At 44.8% G+C, this 13511-nt stretch overlaps 1 protein-coding gene across 2 annotated transcripts in view; it reads left to right on the top strand.

Annotated features, from left to right (window-relative positions):
- Nucleotides 1–1996: 1996 nt before the first annotated feature.
- COA1 (cytochrome c oxidase assembly factor 1) overlaps nt 1997–13511 on the top strand; it is a 53474-nt gene continuing 41959 nt past the window's right edge. For both annotated transcript variants that reach the window (XM_082317368.1, XM_082317366.1), the window contains exon 1: nt 1997–2052. The gene's annotated coding sequence lies outside the window, so the exon portion shown is untranslated. The remainder of the gene's footprint in view (nt 2053–13511) is intronic.

The following is a 13511-nucleotide window of genomic DNA, read 5'->3' on the forward strand; positions in this document are numbered from 1 at the left end:
CCAGACCTGGTCAAGATTAAGAAGGTGAGGGTAGCAGTTGCTCCAGAAGTAGAACGAGACATGGGCTCTGGAAGAGCTGTTTGTGGCCCTGAGATGAGCGACCAGGATGGCAAGAGAAGTTAGGGTCCCCAGGGTGGTGGCAGTGGGCAGGGGGAAACACCAGCCTTGGAAGAAGCAGCAGCAAATAGCCCCCAGCATGGATGTAGCTCTTCTGCTGTATTGATGCCTTACACAGTCTGTTTCTTCTTCCATACGGAAATAGCAGAGTATCTATAAATAATGAGTACCTTTCAATACCAATAAAACTTCACCAAAGTTGGATGGATATTGTATAGCTTTCATCATTGCAAAATTACAAGGAGAAGGCCTGCAGGGGTAGTTAGGCCAACACAGCCATAGCTGGGAACTGCAGACAAGCTTTTGGCACAAAATCCTTCTTCAGGTCTGAAACGTATGAAATGGATTTTTCAGAGAGTAATTAGATATGCAGGAGTCAGACCACCCTTGAAGGTAAAGGCAACAGATTCCCACAAAGAAGGGATGTTAGCGGAAAGCTCTAAAGAGAGGTTAAAAAACCTGCAGCTTTGCATACAAACCAGCCTCTTAACAGGGCTTCTTAGGAGCATAGGAAGAGTTCCCACTAGGCTAGGCCACCCGCTCCCTTTTTTGTCCTGTATTTCTCGTTGTCTATTTTTTTTGTCATATCTGCATATTGTTTTGCTCTGCTGATCGTCTTTCCATTCCATGTTTCTCCCAGCTAACACCTTCCACTGTCCCATGAGTGTTACAAGCCCTAGCAAGCAGATGTATTAATTAACTTCAGCTACAACCTAGCAACCTCTCACTTGTCAATTATTTTCTCAGGAACAACTAGGCGGTACAAAATAACATAATCATCCTTCTGACGACAGGAGTTGACTGGCAACCGCTAGAAGCCCTCCATGGGAAGAAACAGTTTTATTTGGGAGAATTCAAGAGCAGATAATATCCCACTAAATCACAACGGTAAGCCAAAAAGTGTAAATAAGAAGCCGGAAACTACTCGGATAAGAGGACGAACTGACTTGGCAACAGCCCCGAGAAGAACGCCTGATCCAACTCCCTCAGCCAGGAAGCGCGTACAGTAAATACCGAAGCAGGGGTGATGCACGATGGAACAGCAGCAGAACGCGCTCCGAAATTATCGGTGCACTCACGGTTTCATTTCGGGTGAATCAAAACTCCCGAGCCGGGGCTCAGGATCCTGTCACCTCGCAGCGCTCACGCACGCTCGACGCACGCTGCAGCCTCAGCGCCGAGCTCAGTGACGGCGCGGGGCAGCCCGCTTAAACAAACCCGGGCAGGGACATCGGCTTATGTGGTACAATGATGAGGGATAAATTTGGAATGAAAAAAGATCAGCTAAAGACAGCGGTAATTAAGTTAAATGTGCGTATCGGTGTACGGAATCAGATCATCGGATTAGACCCGGAGTTTTTCTTTGGGGATTGCTGGAAAGACGCTTACAGAAATTCTGTTGGGTTTTTCGGTTTTATTTTAACGCATAAGAGTGTTTTTATGGTGCCCCTTGGACCGGAAAAATAATAAAACACCGCAAAAAAGAGCGGATCTCAGCTCAGGGCAGCAAGTTCAGGTGTGCCTCGGTTTACCAGCGCAGAGCTGCCGGGATGGGGGTGACGGGGAGCCCCGCGCTTCGGCACGGCGCTGGCAGCTGCCTCCTCACAGGTTTCCCCCCCCAGCCCATCCCCGCAGCCGCGGCCAGGGTGGCGGGACACCCGCCACCTCCGGCGGAAAGGGGGAAGCAACAGACCGCGGAAACCCCCAACCTTGCCCCTGAGGAGAGAAGAGACGGCACCTCAGAAAAGCCCCCCGCCCCCGGTGTAAACACGGCCGGGCCCAGCGCCGCCGCGACAACCGCCGCGACGCCTTCCCCTCCCCTCCGCCGCTCGCAGCGCCGCCCGGCAGCGCCCCCTGCCGCGCCGCGCCCCACCGGCCGCGGCAATGGCGGCCCCCACGGCCCACGCGTGAGCCCGACCGCCGACCGCCGCTGCCGTGAGTGGGGAGGGGCAGCCGAGCCCGGGGCGCGGTTACGGCCGTTAGGGCGGGGCCCCGCCGCCGCCACCGCCCCCTCCCCGCCGGCGGCGCGGCACACGAGTGAGCTTCCGCTTCTCGTCCGCCGGCGGGCTCGGCGCTGCACAAAATGGCGGCCGCGGGGGCTGTGGGGCTGTCGGGGCCCCGCGGGGGGCGGGAAGGGGGCGCGGTGGTGGGTTTGCCCCGGGGGAGACGCGGCAGGGCTGCGGCGGCCCTGTGAGGGGAAGAGCAGGCGGTTCGGAAGGCGGTAGGGGTGAAAACGGAGGCACTAACCGGGTGGCATGGCGGTGAGGTGGCCGCAGGCCTGCTGAGCAAGGAGTCTTAGACCTGTAAGAGGATGAGCGGGTGCAGTAATGATACACACATCATCTCACAGTGTGATTACCAGGACCACGTTAACAGTAATTACGCTTTAAGTACACCTCACCCACTTTTAGAAGTGGGACACGAGGCAAATTTATCTAGCAAGCTACAAACAAAACCCGATAGAGAGAAAATATTCAAGCTGCTGTAAAGACCTGCTCCTCTAGCGCTGGTTTCACCCACTTCAATATAATTTCCAGAGGCTGTGCGGCCCACGGGAGGACTGCCAGCTCCCACGCGGGTGGGTTTGAGGTGGAGGAGGCATGGGGTGCCGTCGCCTCTGCCCCACGGCCGGCGGGCACAGAGGGCCATGGCAGATACCATCCCTTCGGCTGAGGTGCAGTTTAAAACAGGCCCAGGCCCGCGGTACTCCGCGCTGTGGAAAACCCAGTGGCAGAAGCACAGCTAGCGGAAATTTGAAGAAGTAGGGCAAGCGTAAAGCACATCAGTTGCAGTAACTCACCCGCGTGGTAAGAAAACTACAGTCAGATTTGCTTCATCATTCAGGAACAACTTGAGAAGTGATCAGTTGTCTTGAGCACATTTAATATTCTGACACCGCAAAGAAAAGGAATTGCTATGTTTCTTTCGTTAAAAATTGAAACTCTCCAGTTCGAGACTACTCTCATCACTAAACCAGACAAGGTTTCCCCTATCCCTTCTTATTGGTGAGGTTAGTTCCTCCTGCTTCCCAACCTAGTTGGCTTTGACTCAAATCAATTACTTTCTGCTGATCCACATGAACTCATAAAGTGCAAGAAGGGAGCATGTAGCAGGAGGTATAAGAGTGGGCTGGACTGCTTCTTTTAGAGCCAGTTTTTGATAAACTGTTCAAACAAAAAAAAAGAAAAAAAAAAAGAGCCTCCTCCCTTAGGCCAGCCTCACAGGCTGGAGTAATAGCAGGCTGTGACAGCAAGATGGCCCTATTCCACTGCCCAGCTGTACATCGTGCTGTACCTCTTGTATGAGGTTTAGGCATCAGCTGTTTTTTGAAAGTTGGTTTTCCAGAGCATCACAGCTTTCTGGACATGGCATATACTGCAGCTGCAGGGTCCAGCAGAAGGGAGGGAAAAGGGGCATGAGCACCCCTTCCAGCAGCAACTCACAGCTGCACTTAAATGCAGTGTTAAACTGCACCTATTCTTTGTTTTTAGTCTCAGCTTTGACTCAAATTTGAGCAGTAAACTGATGTTTCATATCATGCAGTAGCCCATGTTACGGGTTTTCAAACTTGACTGTGGGTGTGGTAGAGAAAGATGCGTGCATGTTGACAGATAACAAAATACTGCCTTTCTGGCAGCTCAGTGCCTAGAGATCATTTTGTATTAGTTAAGACTTGACAAGAATTGCTGCCCTCGCTATCTCAACATAGGAATTTAAGGTGCTGAAATGTCTAAAATCAGCCAAATCCCATTAAGCACAAAGTGCAAAGAAAAGTTATCTTAAACAAGCAACGTAGCAATTTTAAAGTTGTTGCGCTTATTCTCCTGGGGAGGAAAGGATTCTCGTCAAGAGGGGGGTAAAGAGGTTAGTCAAACTTAATGTGTAATTTTTTTGTTAGATGAGCTTTAATTTAGGCTACTGTAAATTGAATGAAAAAACATGGAGAATGGAGATAAGGAGCTTTGGGGATTAAAAGAAAAAAATAAATCCCAAACCTTCATTACTGTCTTACAGCTTTTTATAAGTAGTACTTTGCTGATGCAGTTCTGAAATTAATGAAGTGTGCATGGATTATTGCTGCATGTATTTTACTTCAAAGCTGTTTATTCCCCAGAAGTCAGAGGCTTTGCATGTCTGTTAATATAGTACTTTCCAGGCCACTTTTCTAATACAAACTTCTGGGTTTTGACTCAATGCCAGAGGAGCAAAAGGAGCAAAATAACACCCTTACCTTTGCAGCTGTGACCACAACATAAAATCGAGCAGGAGGAAGAGCTGATGCTGGGGTTTGTTTCCCCTACACTTAAGGCACCTTAAGTGTTGAAGCTCACACAAAGAGACAAGCCCTCCCTAACAACTTGGCTGTTAGGGCACTTGACCTTTCTTTTATACCTGCCACAGTTTAGCCAGCACAGGTGAATGCAACTTATCAGTTAAACCACAGAGCTCCATGCGAGCATTGTTATTGCACAGCAGTTTCTCTTATTTGCCTGTACTACCTTACCTAGTCTGCAGCACAGCCCTCAGAGCAGCTCCGAGGATGATCTGGTGGCAGCCCAACTTGTGGTTGTTCTGAGAATTAGGAGGGAGCTCTAGATACATATCTGAAGGCCGCATCAACTCAAGCCTACTTTTGTGCAGACACTTCACCGCTTGTCCAGCTCCCAACTGTACAAGTGCCACAGAAACAGAAGTCAACAGCTGATGTGCGTGAACGCTTTATCTTGAAATGCTTGCATATTCAAGTGAGGGGGAGGGAAAAAAGGAAAAAAGGGACTTAGCTGGATTTTTCTATTTGTCTGTAGTGCTGTTAGTGACTCAGTCTACAGTTTTGAGCTGTGATTTTGCATAACTGAGGAGGTTGCAGAAAAAGGCTGTATTGTTTCTCAGTTTCTGGAAGTAAGCAGCAGTTACATGACCATAAAGCTAGTGTGGGAGCTAGCCTCTTGAAGATGCAGTCTTACTTTTTTCTACTCAGCATATCATAAGGAATAGAAACTATTTGAGAGCATACTTCTGAAAAGTTACCTCACACACAAGAAAATTTGAAGTTTTACTAACACGGTTCCAGTTGTCCATTCAGCATTGCTTCTTGGTCTTTTCCCTGATGTGAGCAACCTGAAAAGCATCACCAGCTACTTATAGTGACATTTGCTTATAAGCGTGTTTCAGGGATGCTTTCCGATATTAAGAGTGTCTTTAGTTAAGTGATAGAATACTTTCTTCTGGTGGGGTGGTGGTGGTGTTTTCTTGCTTAACAACTACACGGCAGTAATAACAGTTTTATGTAAACCCCACCTCTTCCTCCAGGACAGAGTAATTTGCTTTTCTTGGTATTTACATATTTTCATTAAGTGATTGCACAGCATACCACCAGCTAAAATACATAGGCCCTGTTTCTGGAGCTGTCTCAGAGTACTCTGCATATCCTCGGTACACAGCCGATAATTTGGAGCGTTTTGCCCTGCCTTTCTCAGCCCTCCTTACACCAAATAAAAAGTCGTTCCTACTATTAATTTGATCACTACACTAAACATAGTAAGCTCAATTATCCATTACCTAAAAATGGATTCTGCCATCACATTATTAGACCTCTCATAGATCAAACTGGAGGCACGTGAACAGGGAATGTTTTCCTTTTTCATATCTGTAGCTGTATCTGCTTTGAAGAATGGCTTTGTAAGTTTCTCCCATTAACTAACAAAGAGATAGAAATCTTCCACATCCCTATGTGCCTTCTTCAGATGCGGATTAACTTCATTAAGGGCAGCAGTCATCTCCCAGTCTGTCTGGCAGGTGTTGATCTATGCTCCCGCACTAGTGTAGGTTCTCACTTCGATGATGTTTAATGAGTTAGAGCCGAGAGCGTGCTTTTGAAGCAGATTGTCTCCCTGTGCTGCACTTTGACTTGAACTTGAAGTTTTCAGATGGACCACCAGAGGCTGCACCACGGAGCATGCCAAAGGCTCTCCACAACTCATGGGTGGGAAAGTCCAGGAGAGCGGGCAAGAGCTGGTCTAGACAAACCACGCACACAAAACCCGCATAGTGGGAACGCAGCCCTCAGCATCAGGTATTTTGATTTATAGACTGGTACTTATTCCTTATATAGATATAGCCAGCAGTAATTATAAGAGAGATCAGTCTAGCATTAAAATAATTAGAAATTGATGACTTGAACTCCCCCAGAAGGAAGACCCATAAGGAATGGGCATATCCATAGGGAAGTTTGATCCAACAGAAGTCTAACACAGTCCCAAAGACCTCAGACCAGTGCTTTCCAGTCTTCTAGCAGACTGCAGGAGTCTCTGCAACTGGTTGTATGGTGTTGATGAACACCACAAATTGAAGGTGTAAACACAGCGTGGTACACCGAGATCTGGACTGCTTGAAAATACATGCTCATCTGAACAACATTCATTTTAATGTAACATAAAAAAATCATTTGGCTGAGGCTGGGAAACATATGTAGGGTACTTAATAGGTAGGAGAAAATAAGAAGATACTCGGAATGCAGAGACATTTGTAGATAGAGGGTGACTAGACTGCCTAACGAGAGTTCACTTCAGCAGGTTGTAGGTAGAAGGAATACAAGCCTTGCTAGAGATACAAATTAACAGTAAAGCAGGGATTTGTGTCCTGTTCGTGGCATAAGAGAACCATTAAAGTAAGTGATAACATTAAAACCAGGCACAGAAACATTGAGTTAGAAGATTAGAGAACTGCAAGAACCTACTCTGGAAAGCAAGCTAGGTAAAAGTGGTTAGGCTTGAATAGATGTGCTTAGAGGCAATTCAGATGCTTTCCATGTAGGTACGGGGTTTTTTAGAGACTGCTGCTGAGCTGCTTTTCAGCCTAGTGGGGAAAAAAGTACAAGCCAGTAGGAGAAAGCCAGAGATAGCCAGGTGAAAAGTCAAGGATAATGTAGATGGACACACAGCAAGGAGAACAAGCTGTGAAATACCTTGTTTAACAGCATTGTGTTTTTTCTGAAGTCTTAAAATGAGGAACAGTACTGTCTTAAAAAGTCCTTCAGGTCTTGTCGGCTCAATGCAGACATCACTAAGTAAAGGTCTTTGACTTACATACAGCCTTGTATACTCTGATCTCCTGTATCATTTTCTCCTGGCCTTTCCACAAAATTAGACATCTCGAAAACACATAGTAAGGATCTTTTCAGAGACCTTCCCTGAAAGCAGCCTTGCCAAGCAGCAGAGAGAATAATTTTTCCTCTCTGCTGCCTGCCCACCATTATCTCCAGCCATAATAAAGGCAGACTCTAAAGAAACATTTGCCATGTTTGACAGGACTGGTTGTCCAGTAAGTATGTTATTAATGAGTATTCAGAGAAAGGAAACACAGCCTGTCTGTCTAAACAAGTGACGTGGCACTGTTTTCACATGACTTCAAGTATCGGGCATTTAACTTTTAGTCAATAAAAGCTTTAGGCTTGAATTTTTGCCTTGGCCCCTTACCATTGTCTCCTTGGGATGCAGAGAGCTGCAACATGATATAGGTCATACACCAACCCATTTTGACTACTGAGTTTAGATGGAAGAATGATGTTGCTTATTCCATTAGGACTGGAAAGCAACTGTCAGCACTTAGAACTACAGCATGAGCTGCTGCAAGAAGTTTAGGAAAATCCTCTGTTAAATAGAAAGCAGAGAACTGCACGTGAGTTATCAGAGCTGCAGCTCTCTAAGCTTAATCCTGGCATCCAGGAACATTTCCTTGGGTTTTACTGGACATGTACATTTGTGGACACAGCTGTACAAGCACTGAGAGAGAAAACTAAAAGCCTACATGCTTCAGAGCCTGTAGTACAGTTAGAAAGATACAGCATACGAGCACAAGCGAAGAAGAGAAGTTGCTATGTGCAACGTTATCATTACATTTGGTCTAGGCAATTGCATAGACACAAAGCTGCTTTAGAAGTACTGGTTTGCTATAGTACAACGTTTCTACATGTAGCATAGTTGGAAAGCCTACTTTAAGAGATGGTTTACAATTAATAGTACCTCTAAGATTCCCTGTGCTGTATGGGAGCACATTGAGAGACACTCAGTAGAAGCCATCACACACCACTAGGGAAAAAGGCAAGTAATAGCTTACCAAGAGCCAAATATACACCAAATAACAGCTTCAATCCTTTTAAAAAATAAATCAAAACTTGCACCCTAGCATATTTTCACTTAGTTTCCTACCTAAAGTAGCTGTAGACTGCTGCTGTAAAATGACTCCTTTTAATACTAGAAGCTCCCAGGTACCTTCTCTCAAATTTTGATGCCTATCACCTGTTACTCTTTTTAACCTTTCTCCTTTGAGCCTCCCAGGTGCAAAGCTTCCAGTTGAAAAATGTGCTCTTTAACTCTGCCTTACCCAGAAGTGGTGAGGAGCATGTTTCTCTCAATCTTTATCCTGCTAGATAGGGAGGACTAATTCTGGGGGGGGAAAAAAAAAAAAAAAGTTGTCTGAATTCCTGTTACTTCCTTTTTTTCCAGTCAGGAATAAATTACAAATTCCACAGGCTTCTGAGTAAATGACTTGAACTCCAGGGGTGTATATGAGTTACAACCACTGTTAAAAACAGGGTGTTTTCTTCCCGTCTTTATTACAAAATCTACAGTGATCTCCACACTGCTTCCATTTAATTGGAGTTTTGCCACCAACTTGAATAGGTAGCTCAGGTCCAAATTCATTAACAGAATGGAAAGATTTACTCCAAATGTGGGATGTAGTAGAAAGATGATTAGAAGCTGAGCAGTTGCTTTTACATGGTGAGCATGCCCTAGCTTGATGAGGTTATTTCCTGAACCTAAACTGTAAACAAGCAACCGTGGAAAGTTGCAAACCTGCGTATGGGATGCTGGATGCATCTCTTGGAAATTATGACAAAAGCTAACAATCTTCACCTCACTGAAGTTGGTGAAACATTTTCTGTGTACTTGACTGGAGCCAGGATTTTGCTCTAGGCACTTACTCTCTGACTTTGCAGGAGTTAATGCACACTGCGCGGTAAATTCCTCTGAAAACTGTTTTAGCTCCTCTCCTCCTCAGTTCTCCCTTTTCCTTTAGTATAACTGAGTTTTAAAACACTTTCCTAAACCTTCTTCATCTCCATTCCCCTTTTTAAATGAGAAACTGAATAGATATCCTTCCAGCATTCTGCTTGAGCAACACCATTGGCATCATTTTTACACTGTATTAGTCATAGTACACACTAGTATGATGTCTTCCATCAGAGTTTCAAAGCACTTAACAAATATTAATTAAGTATTGCGTCTCTGTGAGGTATGTAAGTAATTAATTTTGTAAGCCAACGCCATATAAAGGAGAGAGAAGGGTGGATTCTCACATTAGTGCATAGCCTCTTATTCATTTACAGTTATTTTCTTCATGGGTGTCTAGACCTGAAGTAAGTTCCTTATGCAGCTTTTGCAGTGGCCACGGTAACAGGAACATTTGTGAAGCTGAACTGCAAGACACCTCTCATATTTCCATTACGTGAAAGCACGTCCTTTCAAATTCATTGTAAAATAGAATTATGGTAAATCAAGTCAGTAGAGAAAGCCGGTGAATAAGTTAAGACTTGAGCTCCAGCGCTGCCTTCAGTTCATCAGAACAGCCGTTCCTAAACTTCTGTTGTCCTATGTTTGCTTTTCTACAGGTAGCAAAGGACTTTCTGGATGTTGCAGGCTTCCTTTTCCCAGACACATTTACTCTTTCCGCCTGGAAATCACATTTAGGCAGATTTTGAGGACTTCATAAATTTGTCTGGGCTTTCCGGATGTCTGGTAGCTGTAGGGAGCAGACACTTCTGAACTAGTTGCTGCATGCCTCTGGACATGAGCACCGTGAGCATGCACTGCAGTTACGGAACATGAAGCAGCCTAGCAGGAGCACCTCTGTGTGTGTGCTGTGCTGTCCAGCCACGCATAGTAAGTGCAAAACTTCAGAAACAGCAAACTCAATTTGGACATATTGTGCAGCTACTAAGACTCTGTGCAGTCAGCCCCATGCTTTCATGGGGGAACTACGCAGTTATTTGCATACAGATTATAGATCCCCTGGCTCCTGGGTGTGCTGCAGCTGCTGCATATGCACATACTTTTTTCTACCCATGAAATCCTTTGCAGACATATGGGATTCCTACCCCTCTAGTTTGCATCCTTATATCCACGCTCCTCCAAAGCAACAATGATCAGGACCCGTATGTGTTCCACTTCCCTTCTAATTCCCCCTTCCTTTCTAATGACAAGTCCTTGCACTAAGACAGTGCTTCCATGAGACACCGTGAGACAATTTCACAGTTTGCTACCGCCAGAAGAGAGGTGGCAGTCCCTAGTCCTTTGCCCTTCCAGCAGTCCTTGCTCTTGGTCATCCTGCTGCTTACCTTGTGCTGGTTCTGGCATGTGTTGGGTCCCTCCATTAGCCACTTCGACCTATTGGCCTGGAAAAAAATAGCAGAAAGGTGGATAGCTTTCTCTGGAATAGCAAGGTAAATCAGCTGACTAAATGACAGATCTAAGATCAGAGGAGTACCCAAGCTGCAGCAAGTGCAGCTAGGAGGCTGGGAGACTGAGAGACTTGACCTCACACTTTTGCAAGTGACTTCTTAGATCAGCTTAGCTGCCTGTGAAGCGGTAGTTTGATTTCTTTCTTTTACAGAACGGAGGCCCTACTTTGCCTCTTTTTCTCTCCCCCTTGTCATTTATAGCTATGTCATTCAAGGGGAGATTTGGGTGGATTCACAGTTTTTGTCACACCACCACATAAGAATCACATTTTTGGAAGGGTCATCAAGGATTTTCTACGTTGTGGTCTTACAGGCAATAGCATATAAACTTTCTTTAATATGCTTCCGTGGCCTCAGACCAGTTGGGTTATTTGTTTTTCCCCAGCTATTCATATCTTGGAGGCTAAAAGCATGGCTATCATGATGTTCAGAAACCTCTATGCTTTTTAAACATGCTTATTCTGATTCTAAGGTATCCTCAAAAAAAGCTTTGAATCCCTTGAACTAGTTTCACAATTGTACCTAAAGCTAAATACAGCTCCCATATTGTGTGGAAACTGCTTTGAAATTAAACCGAAATTTGAGAAGCTTCTGTTGGCTGCCTCAGAGAGTGTCAAGCACATGATATATTCCTCCCAACCCCCTGGAAAATTAATAAATAAAAAAAACACCATCAGTTCTTTCCCTACTGCATAACATCCAGCTAGATTTGAGCTGGAAGAGCAGAAAATCAAAACACGATGAAATTCTGATTATTCCTTCAGTATTGTTTGAGAAATGATAGAAGACTTCAGCGCATTAATAAAGCAATGTAGACATCCGTCTGCCACAGTGGTGGAGCGCAGAAGATCAAAAGAACATTCTCATCTGCTTGACACACACACCCAGTGTTCATTCATTAATGGCATACTTTTAGCGTAGGTTATAACTGTACACATCGTACAACAAAGCAGTGCCATGAAGTCCCCTGTCCGCAGGGAACAGAGGGAGCAGAAAAAAAAGTCTGGTTGATTAAAGCATTCCCAGCGGCTGAGAACATCACTAACTCTGACACGGTTTGCTGTGAACTTTGAAAGGGTGGGAAGAATAACCGCGCACCACCGTCTTCATTTGATTGTATTGTTCAGAATGAATCCCCCGCTGGTAAAATAATTCCCGATAAAAGACGTTCTAGCTTTCAGAAGTCGTGCAGTCAATGCATAGACAGTGGGTGTGTGTTGAAGTATCAGTGCTCTGTAAAAGATGCACAAATAAGCAGTTTGGGGCTGCCCATCTGTTTTGGTGACAGAAAGTGAAGGTCTGAGTATATGTATTTTAAACCAAATATGACCCATTTCAGGTTCTGAAGAAGAAAGAGGGTCCATCGTTTCCTGGCAGAGGAAAGAGACAAAACCCATCGTGTTTGTCCTGATACTCATTCCACAGGGGCTCTCTCTAAAGACCTAAACTTCAGCTGGAAAGCAGAAAGCATTTGCTTATTGTTTTTGCATTTGTAGAAAATAAATTTCCTCACCTCCAGTTTAGGAAAATCCCCGTTGTAATGAGCCTAACTGGGCAGATTCCACATCAAATTTGTTCCTGGCATGGTGGCGTTGACTTAGTGGCAGTGCACCAGAAACGAATCTGGCCCTTTCTCTCTGTGAAAGCGAAAGGGTGTTAGCCAGTTGTTTCAGAAGCATGCAGAGTAATATGCCTTTGGATTGTACGCAGCTAATCCTCTTTATACTTTGCTGACTGTAACCTGCTTAGTCTTACATGAGATGTATTCGCCATCTTTTCGTGAGTCCGATCCAAAGCCTGTTGAAGTCAGTGGAAAGAGTCCAGATTTTTTTCGGAAGTTTTGGAGCTGACTCTATATGAACAGCTGGTCTAGCACCGAGTCTTCTAGTTGAAAGACAAGGAAAATAAGGAGCACCAAACCGCATTGGACTCAGCGCTGTATTAAAGATATAAATGAAAGTAATGTGAAACTTGTAAAACCAGACTGGACAAAACACTCTGAAACATGCTGCAGGGAGCAGTCTAGTGCTAGCAGGGGAATAAGTTAGCTATTTTAATGATTTCTTTTCCATAGCTTTTACTTTTCCACATATTCTGTAATGTAACAGTACTTTTTTTTCCTTAGGCAAATAGCTGCCACACAGCAGCACTGGAATGAGAACATATGTAGTGTTTGCTTTTATCTTAGATTACAAAAGAAGTATGAATACCTTGTGTTTTTCCAAGTATAAAATTACAGGTGTCAAATCATTTGGTGCTTTAAGTGCTGTGCCAGAAAAGTAATCCAGTAAAAATAGCTATGTCCTGTCAAAGCCGAGCCGTTAGTATTGTTATTGCAGTTCCTTACTTGCATGGCTCCAGCAGCGTAAGAGGGCACAAAACAAGTGTAAGAGACCAGCAAGAAGCTTGCCTGGAATTGCTCAGAGCATAGAAAGACAGGAGGATGGAAACCAGAGAAACCTAAGGGCCCAAAGTGAGAATCTGCCTGGTCTGCTTTACAGTTGGTTTGAACTTTAAAAATGCTGTTAAACAAAAGCTGTGTAACGTCTTAGGGGGTGATTCTTATCCAGAGATCCCAAAAAATTAAAGCAAAGGGTGATTTGTGCTTGGTTCTGGATAAGTATGTGGTTGACCCTCTGTCCTAAGGAGCATACCATTTAAAAAGTAGAACAATATTTAGCTGGAAAGGTGAAAGAATTTTTTCATCTCCATGTTACAGGTGAGAGTGCAAAACAGGGATTAAGATGGCTTGGCTGGGTTAGACAGTCAGCGGCTGCGTTGGCTGTGGCAGAGAACCCCTAACTGTGGTCAAGTGCTTTACAAGCAAGCCATCCTTACTGAGCTGAATAAGCCTTGAGGAAGAAGCTTGCTGTGG

This window comes from Platalea leucorodia (genome assembly GCF_965183815.1).
Source record: "Platalea leucorodia genome assembly, chromosome: 1".
Classification (NCBI taxonomy): domain Eukaryota; kingdom Metazoa; phylum Chordata; class Aves; order Pelecaniformes; family Threskiornithidae; genus Platalea; species Platalea leucorodia.